Source organism: Lactuca sativa, chromosome 5, assembly GCF_002870075.4.
Source record: "Lactuca sativa cultivar Salinas chromosome 5, Lsat_Salinas_v11, whole genome shotgun sequence".
NCBI classification, from domain to species: domain Eukaryota; kingdom Viridiplantae; phylum Streptophyta; class Magnoliopsida; order Asterales; family Asteraceae; genus Lactuca; species Lactuca sativa.
In genome coordinates, this window is record NC_056627.2 from 100387009 (window position 1) to 100398045 (window position 11037).

The window sequence follows — 11037 nt, forward strand, 5'->3', positions numbered from 1 at the left end:
GTCGGATTTAAAATATTGGATTCATAAAAACCCTCATCATAATTTGATATTCATTTATGTTAAATCTTATTTTAGTAGTTCCTGTCCAATTAGAAAAATAATTACACAATTTGCACACAATCAACCTTTAAATAATATATACAAATGGGTCCGGTGAATTTAAGCTGTCAACATCCATTTTTGTTTAATTTAATAAATTTATACACATAATAAATTAACCAATTGTATTATAAAATAATAATTTTATAAGCCCTCAAACATCATACGACAATAAGATTGTCATTCCTTTTATATATTTAGTCATTTTTTATATATGATTTTTGTTAAACTCATCCAAGCTTTGAACTTATTACACAAGCTATATTTTGACCGGGTTTTTAGGTTAATGTTTTTTTAACATTCTACGTCCCAAAATTATTGACTACAGAAAAAAAACACAAAGATTAAAAAAAACATTAATTATCACTAACTTTATTAAATAAAATGATAATTGTACCATTTTTTTCATTTAATTTCATTTTTTGTTGCATTTAATTTAATGATAGGTTAACTAATGAAGGTATTTTGATAAAAATAAATATTTATCTTTAAAAGTATACTAATGAAGGTATTTTGATAAAAATAAATATTTATTTTTAAAAGTATACTATTATTATTTCGAGACAAAAAAAAAACATGATTATTAATCTTTCAATGATTAAACTATATTTCAATCATTTTCCTCCTATACCATCTCATCTCATAGTGGCGGATAAAAAAAACAAGGTTTATGGATAACACTTTAATGCAATAACCCGCCCAAGAAAGCCCTGCCTATATAAAACTTTGATCCTTGATAAGTCAAAATTGTACCTCAAAAATCCTAATGCTCAAAGCGACAAAAGTAAGAAAGAAGTAAGAGCCACCAACATTAACAGTCTAAGACTTGAGGGAGTGGGTGCGGTAGAGACCGTAGTCTCCTGCCACCTCAGCATGAACACCGCCCCTCCACCGCGTTTTAGATGCGGTGGAGGCTGTACAATGTTAATCCCTAGCTGCACTCCTCATTCTCGCCCTCCTTTTTATTTGCTCTCTCTCTCTCTCTCAACCAATCATCTTGTTTCTTTTCTTCTTTCTTTTCTCACTCCTAACCATTTTCTCACTCTCACTCTGTGGTGACAAATTGATGAGATGAGAAAAAATATGAGATTACATCTACGTGGCATAAGAGGAAATGCGGTTTCAGCGGCACTACTCCCTCCAGCCTAAGTAAATGCAACCTTCAAACTACACACGAGCACCAGAAACAACAACTTCAAATAGTCAGGTTAAACTCAAAAACATGAATCTGAAAGACAACCTGAACACAAGGAAACTTTGCAACAATAGTACTCAATGACCAACCTAGGATATCCAGCTATTATAAGTTTTTTATTAAAAAAAAACCTATTATAATATAAAAATTTAATTTTTACATTATATTACAAAAGCTGCAACATTTTTGTAAATACAATGCAACATGCTCGTACACAAGATCTTATATGTGGTTTAATCATATTGATCAAACCTTCCCAAGATAAAAAAAATTAAAAAATACTTGCCATAACTTAATGGTTCTGCGTATAAGTTATTCATATTCATTTTGTTTAGATATCTCTTCTATGCGTACAAGAACAGTTTCCATAAATTTATGTTTAGTGAAATTACTAAAATTCACCTAGATTGTTACAGAAGGCCTATTTGAACTAAGAATAGGTTTAGCTACATATTGTCTTATCAAAACTAACAAAATCAAGATTGGTGAATAAGAGGAGCAATGTGTAATATGTTTAGAAATATGAAAAGCAATACAAGACGAATGTCATGTTGTAGAAATTTGTGTTTCTGATCCATATTAGGCGTTCACTTGGAAAGTACTAGTTTTGTGTACTTTGAAAGAATGGTGTAGCTCATTTTTGAAACCTAAAAAAATAGAGAAACAACAATCAAATTGCACAAGTTTCATCACATATCCTTTGGAGAAATTTTGGAGAAATTTCATCGTAATTAAGTTCCACTCGTCCATAATAATAATATTCAAAAGAAATATGTGTTTCTTGCTTACATGTCCAAGACGATAATATCATAATGATGCTTTATCCAAGTTAGTGGAAGAATCAATACACAACACATTATTTTCTAGGTTATCAACAACCAACACAGTTTCATATACACCATCACAAGGTAATGCTTTAAAATAAAGAATATTATTAAAGAAAGCATTAATACCACCACATTCATCATCAAACGAAAAGGTAAACCCTTGTTTGTACAAACCATGAAAGAAAATAATATTTCTCACCATTTCTGACGAGTAACAACATTTATTCAAATCTAACACTAACCCACTACTTATTTCTCACCATGTTCAGGTGGTAGTCCATTGATTGGGAGTCAGGTGACTCTGTGACCAACCGGTTTTCATCATGTACACAATAAAAGTTTGTGGGAGTATTATTTACGCATCAAAAATCTCTTGCTGGATGTTTGCATTACGAACCCTGTTTGCTTGGAGGTCAGTGATAAGTTGTCAAGAAGTCAAGAGTGTATACAAGGTTTTCTGGTATAGTTTGCGGAATTTAGAATTTGGTGAAATTCACGATCATGATATTTTGAGTATTCTTTCTGTAAGTTTTGGTGGTGTTCCTAGTCAAGGAACTAGGGGTAGGTGCAATGGTTGGATGATCATCACGCCTATGGTATGGTTTCTGTAGTTTAGACTGATGGGTTCCTTTCTCCTGGTGGTTCTGTTTACCTAAAGGTTGTCCATGATTTCAAGATTTTCACGTCTTGAGCTGAGAAGTGTATATTTATCTTGAGGGATTAGGGATGTGGTGTAAAGCAGTGTTTTTCGTCTGGTGGCTTGTTTTTCCTTAAGAATACAGAGGTGTCGAGAGTTGGTCGACTGATCAAGGGGTTACTCCAAAAGTGGTTGCGAGAACCTATTTTAAGGATGAAATCTTAATTAAGTAAGGGATAATTGTAACACTTGGTTTCTGGTCTTTTCTTAATTTAGGGCCGTGGGGCGAAAGTTTACTATGTTAAGGCTTTAGGCCTTAAGGAAGTAAAGTTTAGACCTCTTGGGAGGTGATAATGATAGTCGTGAGATCTAACCATTGCATTGTGGTTTTGTTCGAACGATAGGAAAGGAAAAGTTATAGACTGGGTTTCTTGCATTAATTAAGGATTTTATTTCGAGATGCTTTTAGTCAAAAATAACTAGATTAGATTGTGAGGCTCTTCAGTACCTTTCCGTGCATATAAAGAACGCCAAAATTGGAGATGAAACGAAGAAGTTGCAACGGGTTGAATCTTGAGTTGGATACGAAGTGTGCTAGTATGTTGGGCATAATCAAGGTACGTTGGGTGTACTAGGTGATAAAAAAACACGCCTATAGAAAAGTAAGTTGGGCATTCATGATCAAAACCCAAACCTTAAATTCAGGGTTTTGAGCCATATTTAAGCATCTTAACTCCTCTAAACCTCTTCCATTCTTCGTCTCTTTCTCTCCAAACATCCTCCTTGAAACCCAAACCCTATTTTGAGCCTTGTAAGTCAAAGAGTGTGTTTTTGGGTGCCTTTGATGGAAGAAGAAGGCGGTAATAGTGCTTGGAAGCTTGAACCAACTTTGGATCTAGAAGTTCTCCTCCCTTATTCATCTCCAGAAGGCTTAAATTTGTTATAATTATGACTCTATTGATAGATCTAGCTTAGATGCTAAAGTTATGTCCTTTTGTCCCTCAAACTGGTCTAGGTCCCTCAAACTGGTCTATTTAAGTGTTAGTTGTTCCAGATCTTATGAGGTGCATTTCCAAGTGTATTTAAGGGTATTAAATCATAAAAATGCAATCTTAATCTTCTTCTATCATTCATGCATGAGTTATGAAGCTTAGAATTTTATGATAAGTTAGGGTTTTGGATTTGGACCCTTTCTATCCATGCAAAGTCATAAAGTTGGAAAATGATTTAGGATGTCATTTGGGATTAGATCTGAGTGTGGAATGAAAAGTCTTATGAGAACAAGTGATTAATGGAAGTTTTGGACCAAACTTACGTATGCTAGGTGTACCTAAAGAGTATGATAGGCGTACTAAGCCTGAGCCCTGTACGCTGCGCATAAGGACACAATACACCGGGCATACTTAGCCTGCTTTTGACTTTGAGTTTTGTTGACTGCCATTGATTGTTAACTTTTTGACCAAGTTTGACCCTGGATCAAACTTGAGGGTTTTGGACTGTTTGTTAATATTTTTACCTCGTTTGTGATTAGTGGATTCATGGGAGCGAGCAATGCAGAAAGGGAAGCACATCTCAGTACTTTGGGGTTCTTTATTTTAGGTGAGTTTTCCTCATTATACTTGTGGGTCAAAGGCACCAATGTCGGCCCATTGGATTATGTGTCCTGGTATATTGGATTGATGTTATGTTGGTTATGCGCTAGACGGGTAAATCTATATGATTACCTATGTTCACTGAGTTTGTGTTAGACTGGTAGATCCGTATGATAACCTGTACTTGTTGGTTATTGATTATTAATGTATGTCAACATTTTATGGTTGGTTGGGTTGAGGGGTGTCCTGCTTTGTGCTAAAGGCCAAGATACCCAGGGCGGTCCAGATAGACTAAAGGCCTGAGAGGTGGTCTAGTTAGGCCGAAGGCCCGGAAGCGGTCCAAATAGGCTACCTTGCGAGGCGGTAAGTTAGGTTGAAGGCTCATATATGCATGTTGTATCTATATGGTTGTGTTTGGTACCTTTGGGGAACTCACTAACCTTTGGCTTGTAGTTTGTTGGTTATGGTTTCAGGTACCTTAGAGGATAAGGGCAAGGCGAAGACTTGATCGTACACATCCTTCAAATTCAATGAGATTTGATTTTAGGAAACTTTGATTTATGAAATTTGACATTTAGGGAACTATTTTTTGTAAAATTTTATGGTTTTTGGATTGGTTTTGTAATTGAAAATATTACCTTAATTTTTCGGTTGTTACATCTTAAGAGTAACAAGATCTAACATGAAACATCATCAAGGTAGAAACTTTATACCTTCTCGGGGAGGATTATGAGATGCAAATTCTAGATCCACAAGCTTGGAGATTCCTAAGCGCTTTCCCGAATCAATATTCTCCTTCAAAGATGAACACATAACACTAAAAGGTTACAAAACACTCAGAAGATGGCTAGAGTTTTGAGGTAGCTGCTTAAGAGGGTGTAGGCTGAGTATAAAGAGGTTCTCAAGGGGTTAGTTCCTTTAAATAGGGCTCACAACCCCAAGAATTACAGTTTTGACATTGCACACCTACACCTGACGTAGCTTAACCTACTCCCCACATAGGTCACTAAACCCCCACCTCCAATCTCCCATCTACGATCAATGTAGTGGACTATCTTATGCCTAGTGTAGGGTAATAATTCTTGAAATTAAACTTTTAAAGAAAATAATAATAATACCTTCAAAGATCGGGTTTTACAATTCTCCCCCACTTGAACTAGATTTCCTCCTTGAAATCCTCATCAACAAATAGATCTGGATAGTGCTCATGTATCTCCGCCTTTGGCTCCCAGGTCCATTTGGAACCCTTCTGATGTGGTCACTGAATCTTGACTAAGAGAACAACTTTGTTGCGCAAGACCTTTGTCTTTTTCACAAAAATCTAAAATTCATACTTCAAAAGATACTCCAAAAGTTTTAACAAAGAAGTCAATAAAAAGGTAGTGAACAAAAATCAAAATAGTTTTTTCACAAAAATTTAATCTTGTTCTAGACAAGGAACCAAAATTTTCCAAGAATGTTTGAAAGAATTTTCCTCAAAATAATGTTAAGAAGAATGTTCAAAGGATTTCTTCACAAAAATCATAGGAGTTTTAAAAAGTAATCTCATTTTGGATAACAAAATCGATACTAAAATCGTTTTTAGCAAAAATCTCAAAAACCTTTTTTACAAATGAATTTTTCAAAAATGAAAAACGTAGTGAATAAAATGTATCATTCAAACCTGATGGTCCAGGATTTTGAGATCCAACTTCCATGCAAAAAACAAAAACTTTATTCATCAAAGGCAAAAACTAAGATGAAGAATTTTAATCATCAGTTTGAAGGAAAAGGAAAGAAATTTTAATCCAAAGAGTATTCTCAAGAACAAGTCCAAAAGGCTAATGAGAATTACTTGAAGGAATCAACGAGTGGAAGTAATTCATCACAAGAATAACTCCCAAAGCCTTCAAAATGGCAAGAAGTCAAAACCAACAAGAAGGTAGAATTTTCTAAGGAAAAGGATGAAAAGAGAAAATCAAATTTGAAACTTCGACATTAAATTATTATATTTTTTGCCTAAATCTTATAACGTTGAAGTAATTGATTAAATCAAAAGCAAAGTTCATAGTTGGATTCTCAATTCAAAATTTCATACAACTTTTGATACTAATAACCAAGGACCCGACCTAAATCTCTTTAAATGATTACGGGTGCTATATGAAGAGAAATATGAAAAACATTAGTGCATTGATAATGGATGCTCGTGTCACATGACAGGAAGAAAGGATATCATGAGAGATTTCGTAAGGTAGAGAATGCTAGAGTTGTGAAGCTTGGCAATAACCAAAACTACAAAGTCAAAGGTTATGGAAAGGTTACGAATGAGGAGTTCACTATTTATAGGCTTGCTTAGGTCGAAGGTTTGAAACACAATCTTATAAGTGTATCTCAACTTATCATTGGAACTAGGAACCAAGTCATTTTTGGATGAAGAAGGAAATGTGATATCGAATAAAGAAACAAAAGGAAGTCTTCTTAAAGTTGAAAAGGAAAGAAGAGATGTTTACTTATGACATAAAACATATAGTCATCATACCTTCTATTTGTTTACTATCAAGGCTTCTTCTGTCCTCAAATGAATTTGGCGTCGAAGACTTTCTCATCCTAATTTAAAAAATTTAAGTACTCTTGTTTTAAATTATCATGTTTATAGCTTACCAATTCTTAATTTTGATAATGATTCTTTGTGCGCTGCTTGCGACTAGGGAAAACAGCATAGACAAGGTCATACTATCATCATTGACTCAAATATGGTCAAACCTGTAGAGCTTTTACAAATTGACTTGTGTGGACCTTCGCCTACTGAATCATTCAATGGGAAGAAGTACATACTTGTTATTGTAGATGATTTTTTCATGTTTTACTTGGGTTCACTTTCTTAGACAGGAATCTGAGACAGCTCAATAGATGATTGATTTCATCAAAAGCATCTAATTGAGTCTAAAGAAGAAAGTTCGTAGAATAAAAAGTGATAACGGGACTGAATTCAAGAATCAAGTTCTAGACTCATTCTTGATGAATCTTGGAATTTCGCATAACTTTTCATCACTTTACACACCACAACAAAATGGTGTTGTCGAAAGGAGAAATCGATCTTTATGCGAACCTGCTAGAACAATGCTCACTTACGCAAATCTAACTCAATACTTTTACGCAGAAGTGGTTTCTACGACTTGTTTTACTCAAAATTGTTCTTTTATTCATAGACGATTTAACATCACTCCTTATGAAATCATTAACAAGAGGAAACCTAATGTTAAATTTTTCCATAATTTTGGTTGCAGATGCTTTATAATGAATATAAAGGATAATCTTTCAAAGTTTCAAATGAAAGCTGATTAAGGAATTCTTCTTGGATATTCGCAAAACTCTATCTCATATAGGCTAGCAAATACGAAGCATTGAAGAAAATTCAACTTGAAATTTGATGACTATTATCTCAAAAGAGTTGATCAGGAGTGTCACAACTAGAAATTCTGATATGCTGTAAACAATTAACAAAGAATGACATTGTAGCTAAAACATGTATGGTGTTTATTCAATGACTACAAAATTCCATCAAATACCCTATACAAACTTTCAAATAGTCAACAAAAGTTGGAAACCCTAAAAATCCCGGTTTAAGTCCATTTTGGACTAGGATTTTCTTGTTGGGCCTAGTGGGCCAATAAGCTTCCAATTTGACTATTTTGAGCTTAGAACTCTTAAATGGGATCTAATTGAACCCACTTTCATTTATTTTAACATTTTGGGCCATTATGGGCCTAGAATGAGATAAATACCCTTATTGGGCCATAACAAATTCAATTAGCTTTAATGGACTCAAATTACATTCTTTTATGCAAGATTTGGGCCGCGAACACACTTAAGACCCCAATGGGTTGAGAAATAACTATTGGGCCTCAAAATTTCAAGCCAAGACAAGAAATGGGCCAATTTAATTCACCTCCTTTCTCCTAGCACAATTTTTGGCCCATGTTTGTGTTAAAAAAAGGGAAATGGATAATAAACTCTAACCTTGCCACCTCAATTTTATTTAAAGGTTAACCAAGTTTAATATACCACATACAACAGGGCAAATCCCATACATCCATGCACATCTTTCTCTCCCCTCTCTCCTTATCTACGGCCGAGAGCACCACACACCACCACCATTTTCATTTTGATCAAACTCTTACAAGAAAAACTCTCAAGGACTCTTCCCTTTTTCTCTAAATTTTCGAGCATTGATGTGTGTTTTCAAGGGGTTTATCAATTAATATCATCGTTCTTGGTAAGTCTTTACTTGAATCCATGGCTTAACTTCCATATTTCATCAAAAATCTCATCTTAACTCATGCAAATTCATGATCATGCTTCTTACAACCCATCTAAGCCCAAAGTCCTCTCAAGAAGCTTGCTAGGGCCGAAAACTAGCATCAAACTTCTTCCCTTTCTTCTTTAAATCGAAAACAACAAGCAAAGGTGAGTTCATACCCCTCTCTTTTCGGTTTTCATATGTTTTATGGGGGAGAATACAAGTAAAATGTGTAGATCTATGTGTATGTGTATGTTATGTGTGATTTCATGTGTTTATGTGGTAAATATGTAACAAAAAGAGTAGAAATATCGAGATCTATGGATCTAAGAGGAAGATAAACATGCTCTATGATATATTACACTAAACAAGTCAAGAAAAATTACCCTCTAAGGTTATAATAAACATTGCAACATAAAACTCATTTTTGGGCTATATTTGTCAAACAAAAAAAAGATGAGTTGAAAAATTGCTATTCACGGTTTTCTCAAGGATTAAAAGAGTCAAAACTGTAAAAATAAGTGTTTTTATGAATATCATACTCTTTTAAAGGCTAAAAATAAAACTTATAGCTTAATGGGACAAATTTTGGGCTTTTCGACCCAATAACTCAAAATTGTGAAAAATACAATTTTCAAGGGGCTGAAATGGTAAAATCCTCAAAACAAGGGGAAAAAGAGTAAACAAAATAAATTCAGGGGATTAGAATGATATGTTTCCAAACAAGGATAAAAAATGTAATGTTTTTGGATTTTGGGCCAAAATTGCAAAAGAGTAAATTTTGGGCTAAAATCATCACTTAAACAAGTCTATGGGTCAAAAATGACAAGAAAATTGTTTTAGGGCCTAAAATGTCTTTTTTTTAATATAAGGGAATAAAATTGTCATTTTTATTAATGAAGGGTTGAAAAGGTCAAACCAATATTTTGAGTCAATTATTTTATTATTAAGATATTTGGGTCAAAAATACCAAACTACAACTTATGAAAAACGGAAAGATGAATATACATATAATTCCAAATATCGTTATAAACGACCGATCGGTCTCGTACCGATACAAATTTAACAATTGTTCAAACAAACATTCCGATGATTATACTATACCTAAAACAAGTAAATATTCAAATATTTGGGCTTGAAAGTCTCTAATCATGCTTATTGGCCCTTCGTGACCCATTAACATAACTTCTGGGCCCAACGATAAAAGTAAATGTTTATTGGGCCTCCTGTGACCCAATTACGTATCTAAGGGACCCTCAATGGCTTTTGTGTGCTATTGGGCCTCAGTGGCCCATTAGGATTGTTAGTAAGGTCCAAATAAATCATATGCGAAATAGACCAACGCGTTCGTCACATACTCGACAACCTTAAATAACAAATATGATTAGTAGGATCTCTTGGTCCTCTTCTTCTCGTCTGTTATGCTCACCATCAATTCAAGTAAACAAATACTGGTCGATAATCAATAGTAACCAAATTCATTTGGGATTAAGTGAGTAATAACGGGCAGCACCAACGAGTGTAAGTCATAGTCTGTAGTTATAATCAAAGTCTCCTAGAGGGAGAGCGAGAGTTTGTGTATAGATCTATACGGGGGTGACTCCCCCACACCTCAGCTGTTCGCTACAGTTAGACCCGGCCAGTCTAGGGCGACAAAATCTTAAGATCAATTCTGGCGTTCACTAGAGTGCCAAGACAGACGAACTAGTCATTATCATGCATGGTTATAACGACTCACATAAATAAACCCAATATTATTCGAGTAATCAAGGCAAATCAAAATCATTCATTGTGATGGAATAACAATTCGAACAGTTATAGGATATTTCGTTATCGGAAAACATCGGGTTTTCTAGGGGAGATCAACATTATTCACTTGTACTTTTAATACAAAGCTTCTAATTTATACACGTTTTGAAATCATTCATGCATAAACATATGGATCTTCACACTTTGATATAAACAATTGTCTTTTTCAGAAAATATCGGATTTTCTGGGTTTTACGAACTGCACAAAACATTTTCATATCAAACTTGCTTATGAACTTATCAACATTCCATATGTTGATCGTTTTTCAAAATAACTTGTATTCTCAGGTAACATGTAAGCTAAGGAGTAATTACCAAGTATGTTAGGGTGTTATGCTTTTGAAAACTATCAAAAAATTTATGCTATGGATATGTAATGTTTAAACAATGTACTTGATGTGAACTATGTTAGTTGTAATGTGTTAATGCATGGTGATGTTTATGTTATGTTTGATGTATATTCATTGTGATGATATTCAATTTGAGTCACGCGAGCCCTCGGATGTTTTCGTCGTCTGGTTCGGGGGTGTGACAGGTTGGTATCAGAGCACTATTTATAGTGAACTGGCATATCTAGCCACACATTGATATGCAACTAT